Source organism: Eriocheir sinensis, chromosome 51 (assembly GCF_024679095.1).
Source record: "Eriocheir sinensis breed Jianghai 21 chromosome 51, ASM2467909v1, whole genome shotgun sequence".
NCBI classification, from domain to species: domain Eukaryota; kingdom Metazoa; phylum Arthropoda; class Malacostraca; order Decapoda; family Varunidae; genus Eriocheir; species Eriocheir sinensis.
In genome coordinates, this window is record NC_066559.1 from 4,456,782 (window position 1) to 4,476,332 (window position 19,551).

General features: G+C 42.7%; 1 protein-coding gene across 1 annotated transcript in view; it reads left to right on the top strand.

Annotated features, from left to right (window-relative positions):
- The first annotated feature begins 334 nt into the window (after positions 1-334).
- LOC126982574 (5-hydroxytryptamine receptor 1-like) overlaps positions 335-19,551 on the top strand; it is a 126,079-nt gene continuing 106,862 nt past the window's right edge. The window contains exon 1 of the mRNA XM_050834728.1: positions 335-380. The gene's annotated coding sequence lies outside the window, so the exon portion shown is untranslated. The remainder of the gene's footprint in view (positions 381-19,551) is intronic.

Here is a 19,551-nt window from a genome sequence, read left to right on the forward strand (position 1 = left end):
TTACCGAAGTGATGTGACCGTGAATAATCGAGAGAAAAAAAAAAGATCGAGGGAAGGAATGTTGAAAGTTAGGTTAAAACTCTCAGACGCTTTCGCCTCTTACGTCAACTGTTTCCAAAGACCAAATAGAACACTAATCGGATTCTCATGAGCTTTTTTTCACATTAATGGTACAGAAGCTTTGTCGGACTGTCACTAGGGTTATATAACTATCCATTTAAATGTACAGAACTCCTACGAAAGCTTTGTGAATTATGTGTGTGCTTGGGAGCCGTAAGTTTTAAGAATATTGCTCTTTTAAGATCGTTCACTGATCGCTTGTTTTTCCTTGTTGCAGAAGAAGGACGAAAAGGAGCAGTCACGAGGAATCTTTGCGGCAGGTGAGTCTTGTGAGGCTTTCCGAGATTACATTCACCCCCATGTGTGTGTGTGTGTGTGTGTGTGTGTGTGTGTGTGTGTGTGTGTGTCTATAGATGTCTTTAAATATCACACACGGAGCCGCCGAAGGGTCGTGCTGGCTCATGTGTGTCAAGCAAAAGTGTTTTCAGAAGCACCAACACAGCTTAAAGGGTGTTAGGTATATGCACACACACACACACACACACACAGGAAGGGTTTGTTTTGATTTTTGGTTCTCGGAAAAGATTTATGTTGATGCTTCTGATGTGTGCTTAGCTAATGATGGAAGGAGGAGGAGAAGGAGGAGGAGGAGGAGGAGGAGGAGGAGGAGAAGGCGGAAGGAAACATCAGGAGAGAGAGAGAGAGAGAGAGAGAGAGAGAGAGAGAGAGAGAGAGATGATTACATACAAGATTACAAAGAAAACACAGATTGCAGGAGCCTGGACCACGTGTAATGAAAGAGGAGGAAGTAAAGACAAACAACAGATGGCGAGTGAGGATAATCGGTCTTTATAATGAGATAATTCAAGATATGGATAGTTTGTTTGTGTGAAGGATAGATGGATAGGTAGATACTCGATTCTTGTGTGTGTGTGTGTGTGTGTGTGTGTGTGTGTGTGTGTGTGTGTGTGTGTGTGCGTAAATGGTCTAGTAATCCTGTCTTTAACCAATTTTTGCCTTTTCCACCACCACCACCACCATCACTACCACCACCACGACCACTTCACCACCACCTCACCACCACTACACCACCACTACATGACCACTACCCTACCCTCTCTAGTCACCATTCTTTATATGTATACCTACCTGACCAATCTGTTTTACTTTATTTTACTTACCTACCACAAGAGGTCAGCGCAGCCATTCACTTAAGCCTATTTGCTGCTTGCTGAGTCACGTAATTGCTGTGTCCGTCCGCGTTCGTCATTTGTTTTTTACCGATGGCTGAGCGTTATTAGTATGCATAAAAAGAGATTAATTCTGAATATATTTGTGGCAGCGTCAGGAATTCGCTAATGCGTCGTGACAACCTTCATTAATTAAACACTTATATTGCTTATTAATCACTTGGCGAGAAGGAGAAAAAAATACAGCTGGTTGGTCAGACGCGATTCGAGAAATGTGGTAGAATTGTGTCGCCGTGCTCAGGAATTCTTATAATCTTAACACAAACTAAGCATATATTTTTTTCAGTTGGCGGCCCTAAATATCATGGGAAATACACGTTTTTAAGCCGCAAATATTGGCAGGATTTCGTTTATTAGAATGCGTATTTTTTGACATTCCTTCGTATATGTATTTCCTTCTCTCATCCTTCATCTTCCCTAGTCTTCATCTTACCATCGGCGCCTTTATCTCCCCTTCATCTCACGTTCATTTCTGTCTTCTTCCTGACCTTATGACTTCTCCTTCTCCTCTACCACCTCCTCTTCCTCCTTCTTCTCCTCCTCCTGCAATCATAACCCTTCATTATCCCTCTTCCATTCATTCTTTTCCCTTTCCTCTGCACATTTTCCGCCTCTCCATCCTCTTTCTCCCTTTTTGTACCTCCTCACCTCTCCTTCCCAAAGAGTCGCAGAGTCCATACCTCTTAACGCATATAATTGACCCTCCACTTGTATGTCCTTGCATGTTCGTATCTCACTCATGTCTTTTCCTTTGTGTCTGTTTGTTGCGTGTTTCACCTTTGACATCCCCCTCCTCTCTCCCCTCTTCGTCCCCTTATTTTTGATCTCCGCTATTGCTGCGCCCCCTTGCTGCATCCCTGTTCTTTCCTCTCCCTTGCCGTCTTTTTCTCCATAACTCTCACTCCCGTCACTCTTTTTTCCCTCTCTAGTGTCTTCCCTCACCTACATTCCGCTCTTCTTTCCTTCTCTCCCCTCGTATGTGGCCGTGTACGGAGCAATTTCCCCTCTTTTTGTTTTTTCCTCCTTCAGTTTCCCTCCTGCCACCCTCTTTTTCTTGCCCACGTCTTCCCTCCTCTACATACATACCTTCAGTCCCCTCCCTCTTCTCCCTCCTTCTGTCCCTCCTTTTTCCTTGTAAGCGGATATATAGAGATCGGTTTCCCTCTTTCTCCCCTTAGTTCCTTCCTGCTCGTGTGGTTTTGCTGTGGGCTGAGGAGGTGGAGGGCTGCATGGTATTCCGTGATCAGAAGTTATTCGATGCAAACTATATATAATTTTTTCTTTATCTGAGCGTTCGTAATGAAAGGACCAGTATATGTTTTTTGAAAGGTAAATGAAGTCGCAGGGAAAAATTGACCAGGACGAAGAGTGTTGAGATCAATTATTCCTCCTCCTCAACAGACTCTTGTGTTTGCGTCCACGTGTGGTTCAGCGTTACTCGACTTGCCATCATATCGTGTAACCAAATTAACATCAGCGACGGCGTGTGTGGGGGGATAGTGTGTGTGTGTGTGGGTGGGTGGGGGGGGGATAGTGTGTGTGTGTGTGGGGGAGGGGATAGTGTGTGTGTGTGTGTGGGGGGGGTAGTGTGCGTGTGAGTGCGTATGTCGAATGATACACCGTCGAGCTGCACACACATCCTTCAAGGTCATATTGGAGCAACAACCTCGTATTCCTCTTTCCCTCATAAAAGCACGCCTCTTATTTATCTCTCCCACCCTCAGGAGTTCCCGAGGGGAGAGTCAAGAGGGAGAGAGAAAGTGTCATAAATATAGTTTCGTGGTGTGTGTTGGGGTTGTCTCTTTAGGTTATCTGTGGTAGTAATAATATTTTGTTTGCCAGTGGGTGTTAGATAGTGTGTGTGTGTGTGTGTGTGTGTGTGTGTGTGTGTGTGTGTGTGTGTGTGTGTGTGTGTTAGTGTCAGTGTCAGTGTCAGTGTTAGTGTCTGTGTCTGTGTGTGTGAGTGTGAGTGTGTATGTGTATGTGTGTGTGTGTGTGTGTGTGTGTGTGTGTGTGTGTGTATGGGGGAGAGCAAACACACATATAAAAGAGTCATGCCAGTGTATGTGTCCCTCTTATGTATATATTATGTATGTATGTATGTATGTGCATCCTCATGTCCCGTGTTCGTGTCAGATAATAACCTCGCCTCACCTGTCTCTACGGGCGTCACTTGTCCGGCCTCGTGTGGTCAAAGGGTTCTGCAGGTAATGAATTCTCGGGGTCGGCAGGTGCTTCCCGGCCCCTAATTAACATATGTATTGCTCATTATTGCTGCAGCCAGTATTCCCTGCACAGATTTATCTTTAAGACAAATTTGGGGGCCCAGCACACCACGGGTTTTAACATAACACGCGTAACCTATTTGTGAGTTTCTTCGTGTATGAGATAATTTCAAGAAGTTGCGTTTGATCATTGATATCATTCTATTTTTACTTTTCTCTTGATATTGTTCTATAGTGTCCATGTGCCGTTCCCGTGTTCAATATAAAAAACAACTATGTGACAAAAAAAAAATAGCAATAATAAGAACCAAAAGGAACAGTGATGGGAAGATTGAGGAGGAGAAAAGATGAAGCAAGCAATAAAGATGAAGAGGTCTCAAGAGGGGGATGAGTGGCGGCTATGAGGAGGAGGATGCAAGAACACACAAAAAATAGGAGAGAAAGAACGGAAACACTGGCAAAAGAAACGCAGCATTGTCACGACAGGAAATAACCAATTCACTGAGAAAATATGAGACGACGAAGGAGGAGATGGAAAAAAAGACAAGATTAAAGGAGGAGGAGGAGGGAGAAGAGGAGGAGGGAAAGGAATAGGAAGAAAGATAAAAAAAAAACACGAGAAAAAGAAAAAGAAAAAAAGAAAAGGAGGATAAAATGATATATATGAAAATTTTGTTGTTGTTGTTGTTTTTGTTGTTGTTGTTGGTGGTGTCAATTATGATGTGGATTCATAACATAGTATTGCCAGAGACGCAATATATACTCTCTCTCTCTCTCTCTCTCTCTCTCTCTCTCTCTCTCTCTCTCTCTTTTATATGTATAGTCATAAAACCCATGAACTCAAGAACCTTATTATATGTATTTCGACTTTATATATTTTTTTCTTTGGTAATGAAGGTAAGTCCCACGTAGGAGGAAGAGGAGGAGGAGGAGGAGGAGGAGGCGAAGGAGAAGAAGAAGGAGAAAAACAATATAATATCCGGTGTGGCAATTTGAAGGTAATAACGATATTTGAAGACGGTGCACTTGTCTACCTATCGGGAACGGACTGACGGACGGACTGGCTTGTAGAAAGAAGTGAGAGGAAGGAAAAAACATTCGCAGCAAAAAGGATGTCAAAACCAAACGAATATAGGACGAGGGTACGACGAGAGAGAGAGAGAGAGAGAGAGAGAGAGAGAGAGAGAGAGAGAGAGAGAGAGAGAGAGAGAGAGAGAGAGAGAGAGAGAGAGAGAGAGAGAGAGAGAGAGAGAGAGAGAGAGAGAGAGAGAGAGAGAGAGAGAGAGAGAGAGAGTTATGTGGTAAAAGCGAAGAAGTGGGAGAGAAATAAATAAGGATTAGAAGATGAGGTGAACAGGGAAGCGGATGACGTGAGGAATATAAAAGTAGATATCGTGCGGGTCATTCTTCCTCCTCCTCCTCCTCCTCCTCCTCTCACATGTGCCTCAGGTTTGTGTCATCACCTAGTCCCCACACCTTTTATTACGCTCAGGTGTGCCAGCCCCATCACACCTGCATATTAGTATCATGTTAGTATATAATGATGCTCGTCAGATTTCATTTTTATTGTGTCACTTTTGAAGAATTTTTCCTTAATGTTTTTTCGTTCATTATTTTTTTTTTTTTAGATTTTGCTTCTGTTTATTATCATTTATTTATTTATTATCATCGTCATCATCATCATCATCCTCATAATTTTTAGGTGTATTGTTACTTTTTTATTGTCTTATTTCACTTTTATTTATTTATACTCTATTTTCTATGTTTTTATTTTTTGCATTTCGGTTTTCATCATCATTGCAATCATCATCATTATCACTATCATCATTATCACCGTCATCATCATCATCATCATCATCACACTTTCATCTCACATCTCTTCTTCCTCCTTCCCTCTCCCCGATTTATTAATTTTCCTTCTCGTAAAGGACATATTAAACTTTGGAATCCCTGATTGAAATCTTTCCACCTTTTTTCTCTCCCTCTCCTTCTCCTCCACTTCCTTCTTATTTTCGCTCTGATCCTCTTGCACTTTTCCTTCTTTTTTGCACCTCCTCCTCCAACCCCTCCTCCTTTCTGCTTCCTCCTCTCCGCTCTCTTCCTCTTCCTCTCTCCCCTCCCCCTCTTTCTCCTCTCTCCTCTCCGCCTCCTCTTCCACTTCTTCCACCGCCTCATCCTCTTCTCCCATTCTGCTTCCTCCTCCTCCTCTGACCCCTCTTCCTCCTCCTCCTCTGACCCCTCTTCCTCCTCCTCTCTCCTTCCCCTCTTCCGTATCTTTCTCATCCTTCTGTTCTTTCCCCTCCTCCTCCCATTCTTCCTAACCTCCCTCTCATGTTTAATCTCAATTTTTCTGCGTCTCAAGGTTCCATATCGAGTTCAATTCCATTTCTTTCCTTCTCTCCTAACTTTTGCAACCTCCGGGATTCTCTTTCCTCCTCCTTCTCCCTGCCCTACCATTTTTCTGCGCCTCCTCTTTCGCCTCTCCAGGGAAGGAAGGAGAGGAATGGATGGAGGGCAGAAGAAGTGCTTGAGTTTCTGCCTTCACGGTGGAAAAAAAAAATGTATGTATGACGGGGAGCCTCGTGCGCCCTGAGTGAGAAAGGATTCGGATTTTTTTTTTTTCATTTTTGCGGTTTTCCTTTGATTTTTTACGTTTTCTTTTCGTTGTTTATTTCATTCGTGCTTTTTTTGTGTGTGTTTTGTTTGTCGGTCCGTTTGTGTGTCTGTGCGTATTTGTCTTTTATGTCCGTTTATGAGAGAGGGAAAGAAGAGGGAATAACGGAGGAGAGAGAGAGAGAGAGAGAGAGAGAGAGAGAGAGAGAGAGAGAGAGAGAGAATCGTACCTCATTATCTTATTACGCAAGTGTTCGGAGTACTCATAACATTTCACAACTCTTTATGGGAAGCAGGCAGAGGAGGAGGAGGAGGAGGAGGAGGAGGAGGAGGAGGAGGATAAGTTATATTTCCCTCCCTCTTTCCTCCCTCCCATAGTTTTCACCTCGTATATTTTTCCTCTCCAAAAATTTTCACAAGATGCATTTTATTTGAAGATGTGCGAGTAGCTTTTTTATTCTCCCTCCATGTGTGAAGAGTAATGGAGAAAGGAAGAAGCGATGGTGATGGATGATTTCTATGGGAAGGAAGGAGTAGAAGGAAGAGGAGGAGGAGGAAGAGAAGAAGAAAGAGCTCGATTTGAAAAGTCATGTGGAGCGTGGCCGCGGGAGGAGTGGAGGCAAGCAGCTATCAGGTTCAGAAGAGCAGTCAGCATGAAAATATCGATAGAAGATAGAAAGAGAGGCAACACTGCGGCGGTATTGAATAAGTAGATTGTCAGTAAGAGGAGAGAGATGATGAGACAAAATGCCTAAGACTCTACACTGTCCAAAAGGGCTGTGAGTGTGGAGCCCCAACCAACCTGGGATGCATTTTCTTTACGAGAGCGATGAGGCCCTTGTATACGGATAACATCTGAGACGGGTAAAAAAATTGGTGGGGTTGAAGGTGAAGTGGGGTCCAACCTGGAGACGGGGGACATATTTGGTCACCTCCGGAGATTGGTTATAATATTTCTGGCCATGATAAATTTCAATGATCTTTAAAGGAAATTATGTGTGCGTTACGTGTGGTTAGTTTGCTGGAGAGAATAAGACAATTTGCTTTATTTAGGGCATGCTGAGCTACTCTATATCGTTAGTTTGACAAGATAACAGATGGAATAGACGAAGAGGAAGAATAATACACTAAGGAAAACAACGAGGCCAAAATAACAACAATAACAATCCGTGAACAATAATTAACGAGGGAAACGAAAATATTGAGCCTCACAATGAGCGAAAAGGACACCCGAAACGATTCATTACTCCACTTTTCCATTAGCGTTTGGGTGATTTTTTTCTCTTCGTTCGTTTGTCATTATGCGCGTGATGAATGTGGGAGAGAGGGAGTGCTAATTTTGCTTTTTAATTCCGTTTTTAATTTTGGTTTATGAGTGACTGAGGGCTGTGTGTGTGTGTGTGTGTGTGTGTGTGTGTGTGTGTGTGTGTGTGTGTGTGTGTGTGTGTGTGTGTGTGTGTGTGTGTGTGTGTGTGAGAGAGAGAGAGAGAGAGAGAGAGAGAGAGAGAGAGAAACGTGGGAGTGACGAAGTGATTAATTACGTGTGTGTGTGTGTGTGTGTGTGTATGTGTGAGTGTGTGTGTGTGTGTGTGTGTGTGTGTGTGTGTGTGTGTGTGTGTGTGTGTGTGTGTGTGTGTGTCCCCCCCCCTGCCTCATCTTTCCCTCCTTTTTTAACCTTCTTTGTCTTTCTCTTCTCCTTTGTCCTTTTGTTCTGCTAACTTCCTGTTTCTCAACTTAGGGTTTCGTAATTTCCTTTCTCTCCCTCTTCCTTTCGTTGTCATTCATCTTATTTTCCTCCTCCTCCTCCTCCTCCTCCTCCTCCTTCTCTTACTCCTCCACTTCTCTCCACCTTTTTCGTCCTCCTCCATGTCCTCTTTTTTTCTTTTCTTCCTACCACTTTCTTTTCCTCTCAATTAAGCCTCATTGCATCTTTATTGAATCGAACTTCTTGATTAATTATATTTCTCAGCCTCGTTTTAGTATTGAGAGAGAGAGAGAGAGAGAGAGAGAGAGAGAGAGAGAGAGAGAGAGAGAGAGTAAAAAAAAGGAAGGCAGGAGTATCTATGAAAGGGAATCGAAGAGCGGACAGGACAGGACAGGACAGGAGGGGAAGGAGACTAAAGGTTAAGAGTTTTTAGGAGGAGAGTTAGAGGGGAGGGGAAGAGTAAGACAATTGGTCGAGTGAGAGGGGTGTGAGAGAGGCAGGAAGGAAGGGAGAGGGCGTGCAAAGGAAAAAGGAGAGGAGAGGAGAGGAGAGAAGGAGATATTCAGTGGGAAAAAGTAATATGTGTGAGTAGAAGTAGTGGTTTGAGAAGAGGAAAAAGAGGAGAAGGAAGATAAAAAAATACGTAGGAAAAGAAAAAGAAGAGTGGTAAGAGAAGGAAGAGGAATTGCGAAGGGGATGAAACAAAAGAACTATAAGAAATGAGGAAAATCAAAAGTAGTGAAGTAGGATGAGAAAGAGAAAAAAGACTAAGAAGAGAAAGAGTGTAAAGAAGGAGAAGAAAGGGACAGAGGCGGAGGAGGAGGAGGAGGGGAAGCGTTAAAAGAGGAAGAAAAGAAGAAGAAAAAGAAGAACAAGAAGAAGAAAAAAGTTGAAGAAAGGAATAAAAAAGAAGGTAAATAAACAGACAAAGAAAAGAAAAAAAGGAAAAGAAAAAGAAAGCAAAAGAACACTTAAAGATTGGGGCAGTAAGAAGATAAGCAAACAGAAGGAGGAAGGGGACAGGAGGAGAAGTATAGGGACAGAAGAAGAGGAGGAGGAGGAGGAGGAGGAGGAGGAGGAGGAGGAGGAGGAGGAGGAGGAGGAGGAGGAGGAGGAGGAGGAGGTGGTGAGATTACGGTGGCCTTGGACTGGGAGTTATCAGGTGTGTTTTCTAAGGTGCAGGTGCAGTGAAATTCCCCCCAGCTGCGGCGCGCCACACCTGTATTAAGTTAACCTGGCCAGGCCGCGCGCCGGGAGCGTTGTATAGAAGCCCAGATTGCTCTGGCGCACTATATTTATTTTCCTTTTATGCTTGCACTTCCTACTTATATTTTTTGCTCGAGATGGAAGAGGTCAAACTGTTGCAATAGGAAAGTTTAGAAATAAGATCCGAACATTGCAAAGAAAGATAGGAAAGCGGACAATGTTTATCAAATTGTATAGTTCAAAGAAATTCATAAAGACTATTGAGACTCTCCTCGCTTTCTGTTTGGGACGGAAGAGTTCGAACTGTTGCAAATGAAAGTATAAGAAGAAGCTCTGGGCACTACAAAGGAAGAAAGGAAACTGGATATGAAGTTTAATCGAAATGGTTGAATTGAGGCTGACTCATGAAGATTATCAAGACTTACTTCTTCTCTTTCCTGGAAGAGGTAAAAGAAGAGACAAACCGTCGCGAACAAGAGTTGCCAGAAGCTCTTGATATTGCAAAGAAAGAAATAATGGCGGATACACAGTTAAATAAAAATAGGCGGGTTCAGTTTGATACATTAGGTGTGTTGATATTCTATTCCGAAAATATAGCTTAGTTTATGGAGATAGAGAAAAATTGTGTTCGAGAAGCTGTTTTAGAGGTTACCAGTTGAAATGAGTAAGAGTATTTATGTCTTAGTTACATGAATAGGGAGAGTTCTGAGCAGTGTGTCGTATTGAAAAAGAGAAAAGAACAATAATCAGGGAAGTGGTGTGTGGAGAGTATAGGCAATAAAACATGACTGACTTGGAGAGGCTGGTCAGTTATATGAGAGATGTTTGTAGTATTCTTTAAAACGTTTTTCGATATAATTTCTCTGGCAGTTTCTTTTTCCTATCTTATCTTCTATTTCATTTACTTATTTTTGAGCTTTTTGTATTCCTCCATCAGCAGAGTCGTAAATAAAGTGCATTTCAAAGATTTACAAGAGAGAAGAATGTACTTGTGCTCTGCCTATATTTTACTTGCATTGCTATTTAGTTGTGGGTTTAAATAGCCCTAGAGTTATACAAATGTAATTAAAAGTCAACCTACCCTATAATGTAATCTTTCTTAGTGTGTGTGTGTCGTAAATAAAGTGCATTTTAAAAGATTTACAAGAGAGCAGACTGTACTCTTGTGCTCTGCCTATATTTTACTTGCATAGCTATTTAGTTGTGGGTTTAAATAGCCCTAGAGTTATACAAATGTAATTAAAACTCATCCTGGCCTATAATACAATCTTTCTTAGTGTGTGCATATGTGTGTGTGTGTGTGTGGATGGGTGGGTGGGTGGGTGTTAGGACATACGCCTTGTCATATCGGTACGTATATCCAGATGACGCGTGGCTGCCATGTAACACTAATATTATTGTTATCAAAGTTTCAATACGCACAAGTTTTCATTTGTATGTATGAGGGAGCGAGCGAAAAGCGGGGCGGCAGTACTAATGAAAGAGTTGGAAGGGCGAGGAGAGAGTGACCGGCATACATTACTGCACACACACACACACACACACACACACACACACACACACACACACACACACACAGAAAGATGCAGTGCTCAAAAAGAGAAGAGAAAAATTACTTCGCTCATCAGGTCCAACACAACCAATGGACCCACACGTCAAGCCGTCCACCCCGCCACCATCCCTCTTCCTCCCTCTCACTCTAAAGCGCTCCCACTTCCTTATCGCTTCATTCCTCTCCCTCTCCGGCAACAGCGTCACGGATACTATTATGTTCCTTCATTTCCGCGTTCCCCTCCCTCGAGTCCTTTCATCTGCTATCACTTTCTCTTCGAAGCTCTTACACCCTTATCATTCTCTTCCTCTTCCTTCTCCTCCTCCTTTTCCTAATCCTTCTGCTTTGCCTGCTTCTCATCCTCTTCCTCCTCCTCCTCCTCCATTTATTTTCCTTCAGCTCTTGGTCCTCATTCTAAGCTCCAAGATTATCCCTAGTCTTATAAAACACCTATTCCAACTTCCAAAAGCCGGTAGACTCATTTCGTTTCTTCGTTTTCCTCACCTAAATTCCTGTAAGTGCAACTCTTTTCGTTCTCAAAAGATGGAAGTCTCATTTCCCAAGTCGTTTTTTTCTTTTCATTCATTGCAGCCTTTTGATCGACCTACAGACTCCAGTTTATTATTTTGCTTCTCGATTTTCATTCATTTACTCCCAGGTGCTTGTACACGCGAAAGAGAGGAAAAAAGGGGAATAGTAAATGCGAAGGGAGAATGTTAAGGGAGGAGAGGCGGAAATAACACACAAAGGAAATCGAAAAAGAGAAACTAATGAAGGAAAGGCAGAGAAACGCGAGACAGGACGGGGAAGATGAAGGGAGATAACGAAAAACAAGAAGCAGAGGAAGGAAGAGGAAGTAATGAAATCAGTGGTACATATATAACCGAAATGAATCAGAGAAAAAAAACTAATGAAGGAAAGACAAAGCGATAAGAGAGAATACGGGGAAGGGGAAGAGAGGAAACCAAAAGCAAGAAGTAAAGGAACGGAAGGGAGGATAAGTAAGGCAATGAGAGTGGGAGATAACGTAGACAGGAATAAAAGAGAGGAACCTGATAGGGGAAAGACAGAGCAAAACGAGAAAACACGGGAGGAAAGGGAAAGGAGTAAACGAGAAGTAAAAGGGAACCAAAAGCAGAACTATACGAGTGAATACAGTAAAGAAGGGGAAATGTGAGGAAGGTGAGACGAAACACCCTTGGAACTGAATTGCCATATTTGAAACCACATATTTTGATCATCACTCATAACACCTTTTCTCATGCAAACTTTTCTTTCTCTCAGTTTGTAGAAGAAGGATCATTTTTCTTAGTTTTTACTCTATAGGTTTTCGTCAGCCTCTAGACCCGACGAAATGGCCTTATCACATTTTCTATTTCTCAGTTTGTAGAAGAAGGATCATTTTTCTTAGTTTTTACCCTTTAGGTTTTCGTCAGCCTCTAGATCCGACGAAATGGCCTTGTGACACTATTTAAGCAGCTGGGATATGTGTTTTAGGTCGATATACTCAACAATTCCGCCACTCACATCAACTCCTTAAATAGGCCGAAGAGAAGATTAATCGGAATCTCATGAGTGGGTTTTTTACATCCAAGGTACAGTAAGTTAATGCAGAGGCCTCGTCAGACTACTATCAGAGTCCTAAGACTAACCAAGGAAACGCCCACAAGTCACACGAAAGCCTTATCAAATGTGTCTTGGGCTGCGAAATGTATAAGAAATATGGTTCTTAGTCGCATTCCCCGTCGTCAGCATCTCCCTCGCCACCGTCTTTACTTCTTCAGGGACTCATAAAGCGCTCAAGGGACACCGGGTTCTAATTACATCCGTGTCGTTAATTTCAGAAACCGCGCGGGGTAGGAAGGCGGATGAAGGAAGGTAGAAGGGAGGGGGGGGTGAGTAAATGGGGCAGGTGTGGGAGTGCTTTTGTGTGTGTGTGTGTGTGTGTGTGTGTGTGTGTGTGTGTGTGTGTGTGTGTGTGTGTGTGTGTGTGTGTGTGTGTGTGTGTATAATCAGGGTCTTGTTTGTGATTTAAAGCCTCTTGCATAATACATTTCTGGTTGAGTACGTGTGTGTGTGTGTTTGTGTGTGTGTGTTTGTGTGTGTGTGTGTGTATGTGTGTGTGTGTGTGTGCTGTAGGATACCCAATTTCCAATAAAACACAACTGAAACAAAAGGAAAAAGAAGAAAAAAGCATCGATTCACAAGTCGACACACACACACACACACACACACACACACACACACACACGCACACACATAATATACCACACAACAATACGACATTTTTTTTCTTTTCTGGTTTTACATCGAAACCATCACCTCATTTCTAACCGCCGGAGAGAGAGAGAGAGAGAGAGAGAGAGAGAGAGAGAGAGAGAGAGAGAGAGAGAGAGAGAGAGAGAGAGAGAGAGAGAGAGAGAGAGAGAGAGAGAGAGAGAGAGAGAGAAGAGAAGAGAAGAGAAGAGAAGATGGACGCTCCTCCTATAAAGCGTAATTCTCTCCTCCTCTCTCTATCTATCTATCTAACTATCTATCTCTATCTATCTATCTTCTGTAGTAGTCGAGCTTAATCAGAGACATCGGCAAGGGTCCTTTACCAGTAAGAGGAAGCCAAGTGGGCGAGGCTGCGTTGTGAGCGTGTGATGAGCAAGTGAGGGAAGATGAACGCCTGAGAGCAGAGGTGTGTGACTGTCTGGCTGGGTGACTGGCTGAGTGGCTGGAGGCTGCGACAGGTGAGAGAAGCAGTAGGAGTGGGTGTAATTGAAGGCGACGATCTCAGGTTGTTATAAAAAGGAAGGCGAGCCGTGGGTATCCGTCTTTTGGAGGAGGTTAAAGTAAGGAACAAATACAATAAATGAAAATGAGGAGGGTTGTAAGAAAGTGAGGAGATGAAAAATTGCGTAAGGTTGTAATTAAAACGTGAAGTAAGAGGATATGAAGATCGTAGTAGAAAAGACTAAGATGAAACGTGTGTATCTATCTAATGAAGGAAGACAGTGAAAATATAGGCTTGTATGAGGAAATGAGGAAGGGAAAATGTTTGTGTAATTCAAATCAGATGGAAATCTTTTATGGTTAAGAGAGTAGCATTAATAGGGGAAATTATATTGTATAGAATGTTTCATAACGTATTAAGAGAGAGAGAGAGAGAGAGAGAGAGAGAGAGAGAGAGAGAGAGAGAGAGAGAGAGAGAGAGAGAGAGAGAGAGAGAGAGAGAGAGAGAGAGAGAGAGAGAGAGAGAGAGAGAGAGAGAGAGAGAGAGAGAGAGAGAGAGAGAGAGAGTAAGCACGAAATACAAATTAACAACGGAGGAGGAAGAGAGTGAAAATGAGGCCATAAAGTGAACTAGGAAGGGCGCAAAGAGGGAAAGAACAGATTGTATGAGCGGAAAGGAAGATAGCGGGGATGACTCGAGTGGCGGAGAGGAACAAACAGGGAAGGTGGAGAAAAGGGAGGGAAGGAGAGAGAGGGAAAGACAATGGAAGCGGAGAAGACATGGTACGAACAGGAACTAATGAAAGAAGGAGAAACAATAGAAAAGAAGACTGATAAGAGATAAACTGATGGAACACGAGAGGAATGATAACAATGATAACACACTCACACACACACACACACACACACACACACACACACACACACACACACACACACACACCGAGATACCTTACATGTCTTCAACACATTATATATTTTCGGATACAAGAAAAATTAGACTTCTTTAAAATGTTTATTAAGTAAGCCATCTCGTTTCATAGAAGTAATTAGTTTTCAGGTTCCTTCATACCTGAAAGTTTGTAAAGGACGGAGGAGGAGGAGGAGTAATAGGAGGAGGAGGAGGAGGAGGAGGAGGAGGAGGAGGAAGATGATGACATTTAATAGTTGCAGCAAAAGACGGAAGAAAAGTTGAGTGAAAAGTAAAACCTGGAGCATCGCGTGATCAGACAATAGAGACATTTTTAGCTGACGCAAGATTACCTGCATAATTAAGGAGTGCTCGATGAAGTCTTGCGTCGGCGTGTTCCTAGAATCTAAGTTAGTTGGGGAGGATGTGCTGGGTGGAGCAGGATGAGGAGGAGGAGAAGGAATAGTGATGTACGTAAATACTGCCCTGTAATACATATATTTCACAAACCTACTGAAAACGTGACCTTAGTGAGAAGTGTTTTTTTTAAGGTCGTGTTAATGCTTCATAAACACACTACGTTCATCATCTAAGTCGTGGTGTGTGGAATTGTCTTTCAATATCTAGAAGTTAAATATCAAAGAGGCCCAGTAAAGAATTTATATAACTACGAAACTTATAATGTTCACAGAAAAGGGAGACGAATTTATATTTAAATCTGAGGAAAAGAAATATTTTTTTTCCATACTGGATCTTAGTTTTTACGCATTTACAATCTTAATGATTTTTTTTCGAATTGAAATCTGCAAATATACATCAGAATATATTTTATGTATAACACGTGGCTCACTGAGTTGGAGGATAGGATACCAGCCGCCTCTGTGTCGGCGCTGACGTACTCAATAATTATCTTTCCTCCCACCGCACGGGCTGTCAGCGAGGCTCTAGTGCAGGAAGTGAACGCGTCGAGCGTCGCTGTGTTGGTGTGTCACCGTGACACACACGACTCATCGTCGACCGGTGACGGGTTCCCAAGACTTATCACACGTCCACACCATTGAGTTTGTATAGACGCCAGAAAACAAAGATATATAATATTTATAAACGCATAATACGAAAGAAATATATTTGAATTATTTATTTGATTATTTTCAACAAACGCATTTGTAAAATCCGTTTTGAAGTGAAAATTATTTTAAATGCATATACATGTATTAATCAGCTACACCACTGGCCACCTCTGAGGAGGAAGAAGCATGGAAACAAAGACGAGCAAGTAACAAAACATCTTTGTTCTCGTCGAGTATATCTGACTCAACGGCTTATTGTGCCACGTGTGGATTTTTGTGTCAGGTATAAAGAGAGAATTAGTGAATGGAGATGGAACAGCCGAGAAGAATGGGAGGACGATGAGAAGGAGTAGGAAGGGGGAGGAGTAGGGGAAGAGTAGACGGATGAGAACATATACAAGAATAAGAACAAGACGGAGAAGAAAACTGAGAAGGATGTGGTGAAAATAAATTAAAAGGATTAAGACATTAAAGAGAAGGAAGAGTAGAGAAGGTACGATATTAGCCGCTACATCATCCATTCTGAAGGAGATGTAAAGTAGTAGCAATGGGACCAGGAGGAGATGGACGATGAAGTTAAGGAAAAGGACGAGGAGAGGGACAGGCAGGTGTGTGTATCGCTGGACTAAACTACTTAAACGGAGTGTGTCACCAGGTAAAGGGTTGGCCAGGCGACGAGATATCTTTACGTTTCTCCCTTCTCTCACTCTCTTCCTCTTGTCTCATTTCATGCATTCGCCTCCGTAGTCCAGTGGTTAGCATGCCTAGCGGGACTGGGTTTGAATTTTCTCCTTCCTCCCGCAATCTCCTCTTATCTTAAATTAAACAGTTTTGTTTTAATATCTCGGCTCCCTTTTCATTGCGTTTTACTAAGTTTATATTCCTCCTCCTCCTCTTCTTCCGCCGCCTCCTCCTCCTCCTTATAAGATCCCAAGGTTAGATTAGTTGAGGAAGTTGTCGAATGTTTTAAGTTAATAATGAACACACACACACACACACACACACACACACACACACACACACACACACACACACACACACACACACTATAGTCACTTGAATCCAATCAGATACTTCACCCTCAAAACCACTGCGTTGCCGCCGGTCGCTTATTCACAGGCATCGATGCTCGACTGTTCCGTGAGCGCGCAATTTTCAGATAAGCTATATAGGGGGGACTTTCGAGCGTTTTTTTTTCTTTCATTTTTATTAATTATGTCGGAGGGTGTTCGTGCATCCTAATATGCATAGACATCGTTAAAGTAAGTTAGTAAGATTGTTAGGGAAGATCAGGTACTAGGCAACCCATACTGATTATCGTTATTGAATTATTGGCATCGAGGAAGGCAACCATCTTGTCTAATATAGTTTTCGAAAAGTTTAATTAGGATTGACGTAAGCCTAATAGGACAGGGGGAGGAGGAGAAGGAGGAGGAGGAAGAGGAAACACGACGCGTAAGAGATGATGGAGAAAGAGAGGAATAGAAGGAGGAGGAGGAGAGGGAAGGAAACACGAGGGCTGCTTAGGTTGTTAGGACAATTACCAGCAAAGTTATGTAGTTAGAAGAGCCGCATCGTCATCATCATCATCATCTTCAGTAGCAAGACGAGGAGGAGGAAGAGGAAGAGGAGAAAGAGAAGAATGACGAAGATGAGGAATGCAAAATGGAGCAGTTTTTGAAGACGCAGATGGAGAAAATCCCGGAAGAGGGAAAGAAGAAAAAGAAGAAGAAGAAGAAGAAGAGAGGAAAGAAAGACAGAAAAGAAGGTGGATCAAGAGAAGAAAGATTAGTGAAAGACATAAAAGTATAAAACAAATTGAAAATAACAGTGCAAGAGGAAAATGTAAAAAAAAAAAAAAAATTACATACATACTAAACACTCCCTCCAACCAACCAACACCAACGACTATAACAATAACAACAACAATAACAACAACAATAACGACTACAATTAACCGTAATAGCCTCAACATTAACAGCAAAGTCAACAACACGGAAGCAACATTGAGCAAACCAACCTTCGCACGCATTTACTTTTTTTTTCTATTATGTTTCCGCCTCCTTCTCCTCCTCTACTTCCCCCTCCTCTTCCTCCTACTCCTTTTCCTCCTTCTCGTCTTCCTCCTCCTCCTCCTCCTCCGCCTCCTCTTCCTCCCTCAAATTAGGCTTAATTGTCTCGTTACACGCATCTCAAAAACTGTGGTCATGTATGCAAGGAGGCAAATGTGTGTGTGTGTGTGTGTGTGTGTGTGTGTGTGTGTGTGTGTGTGTGTGTGTGTGTGTGTGTGTGTGTGTTTGCTTGTACTTATGCATGTATGTCTGTGTGTGTGTGTGTATGCTAATGGCAGCCCGCGGCACTTTGCAGGGTCTTGAGTGCCTAATAAAGCCGTAAGCGGTGCCTCGCGTGGCCAGGTGTGTGCCAGGTGTATGGGCTCGCAGCGGGGTGCCTGCAAGGGAGGGGGCAGAGCAGTGATAACCGGCGGGTTTAAACACGGAGGCGAACAATGCTTAACAAAGGAGAAAATTATACAGCGCCTAAATATAGTGATTCTTTACGAGGTAACGAATGGTCAGTGTTTTCTACGTTTCTTCTTTTATTCAGGTGCTTCAGTGGGAGGTTCAGACCATGATATTGATTTACCTTACTCTTGCGTTCTTATGCTTCGGTAGCCCCTTTCTGCACTGTTTTTTTATATATTTTTTTTACGCCTATAGCGCTGGTAGGCTTGCTTGTGGGGCCTAGATGGTAGTCGGCCCCAGCCCGTCATGGCGCAGGCAAGTGTTTACAGTGGCGCCATCTTCTCTGTGGGTTACATGAATGGCGGTAAGATAAGAAAGAAAGAGGGAGGGCAAGGAAGGAAGAGAGAAGAGAAGGAATGTGTATATAGGACTTGTCATGTAGAATATAAACCTCCAACATACATTGCTATACCCTAGGTCGGTGTACTCATACGCTCCCGCCTCTAACATCAATTATTTCCCAAGGTCGAAATGAATATAAACTGGCTTCTCAAGATTTTTGATTACGCTCATGGTACGTAAGCTTTGTCAGACTACCACAATAGGGTCAGAATACTACCCATGGAAATGCCAACAACTCCTATGAGGGCCTTAGCAAATATATGCTTGGATCTCGAAATGTTTAAGAATATGGTCCTAGCTATTGTTATAAATCCCCCCATCCTATCCTGCACCTTCTCTTCTAACCCTCTTCCTCTTCCTCCTCTACCGCTGCTTCACTAGATTAAAAAGACGCAGAAAGAGGGTGGCCAAGAACAAAACGTTAAGAATTCTGTGGAACAACTTACCTTTATTCTTTTAAAGTAGAAATTGTTCATTGTCTTAAACGCCTCCTTAGAGACACAGACATACACCACCTGCTATAATCGCTTCCTCAATGTGTGTGTGTGTGTGTGTGTGTGTGTGTGTGTGTGTGTGTGTGTGTGTGTGTGTGTGTATGTATTAAAGTCGATGCATTATAGTCAATTACTACTTAAAACGTCACTCTAATATTTTGCTTGCTCCAAATTGATGGCTTTAAAAAGTTTACACACCAAATTTCTTGAGATTTAAAGTAAAAAAAAAATCATCAGAGAGAGAGAGAGAGAGAGAGAGAGAGAGAGAGAGAGAGAGAGAGAGAGAGAGAGAGAGAGAGAGAGAGAGAGAGAGAGAGAGAGACCCTTTAATGTGCCGCCACCAACAACTTTTAAACTACCAAATGTCGATACGCAAACTATGTGAAATTCTTTAAAGTGTTGCGCCTTCCTACTCTTACACAAGACCCCCCCTCTCATTCTCTCTCTCTCTCTCTCTCTCTCTCTCTCTCTCTCAAGCTGAACGCATTTGACATTCCTTCTCAATCCCATGGTATAAAGATTTCATTGCGATCACCTTCAATCATCTTCTCTCCAATCCCTTATCCTTTTTATTCATACTCCTCATCCTCTTTCTCCTCCCTCTTCCCCTCCCCACCAGCGTTCCTCTCCCTCCTGATTATTCTTCTGTCTTTTCTTATTCCTCAAGGGCCAATGAGACGTAGATGAGCACTGAGGCCACGTGCAGCTAGTTATCGTATGCCCTTAGCTTTCCTTTCTTTATCCTTTTTTACTTAATTCTCTTATTTCCTCTTCTACATTTTATTCTTCCTCTTTCTCCTCTTCCCCCGCATCGTTCTACCTCTTTCTCATCCTCATCATCTCTCCGCTCTCTCCTCCTCCTCCTCCTCCTCCTCCTCCCCCTC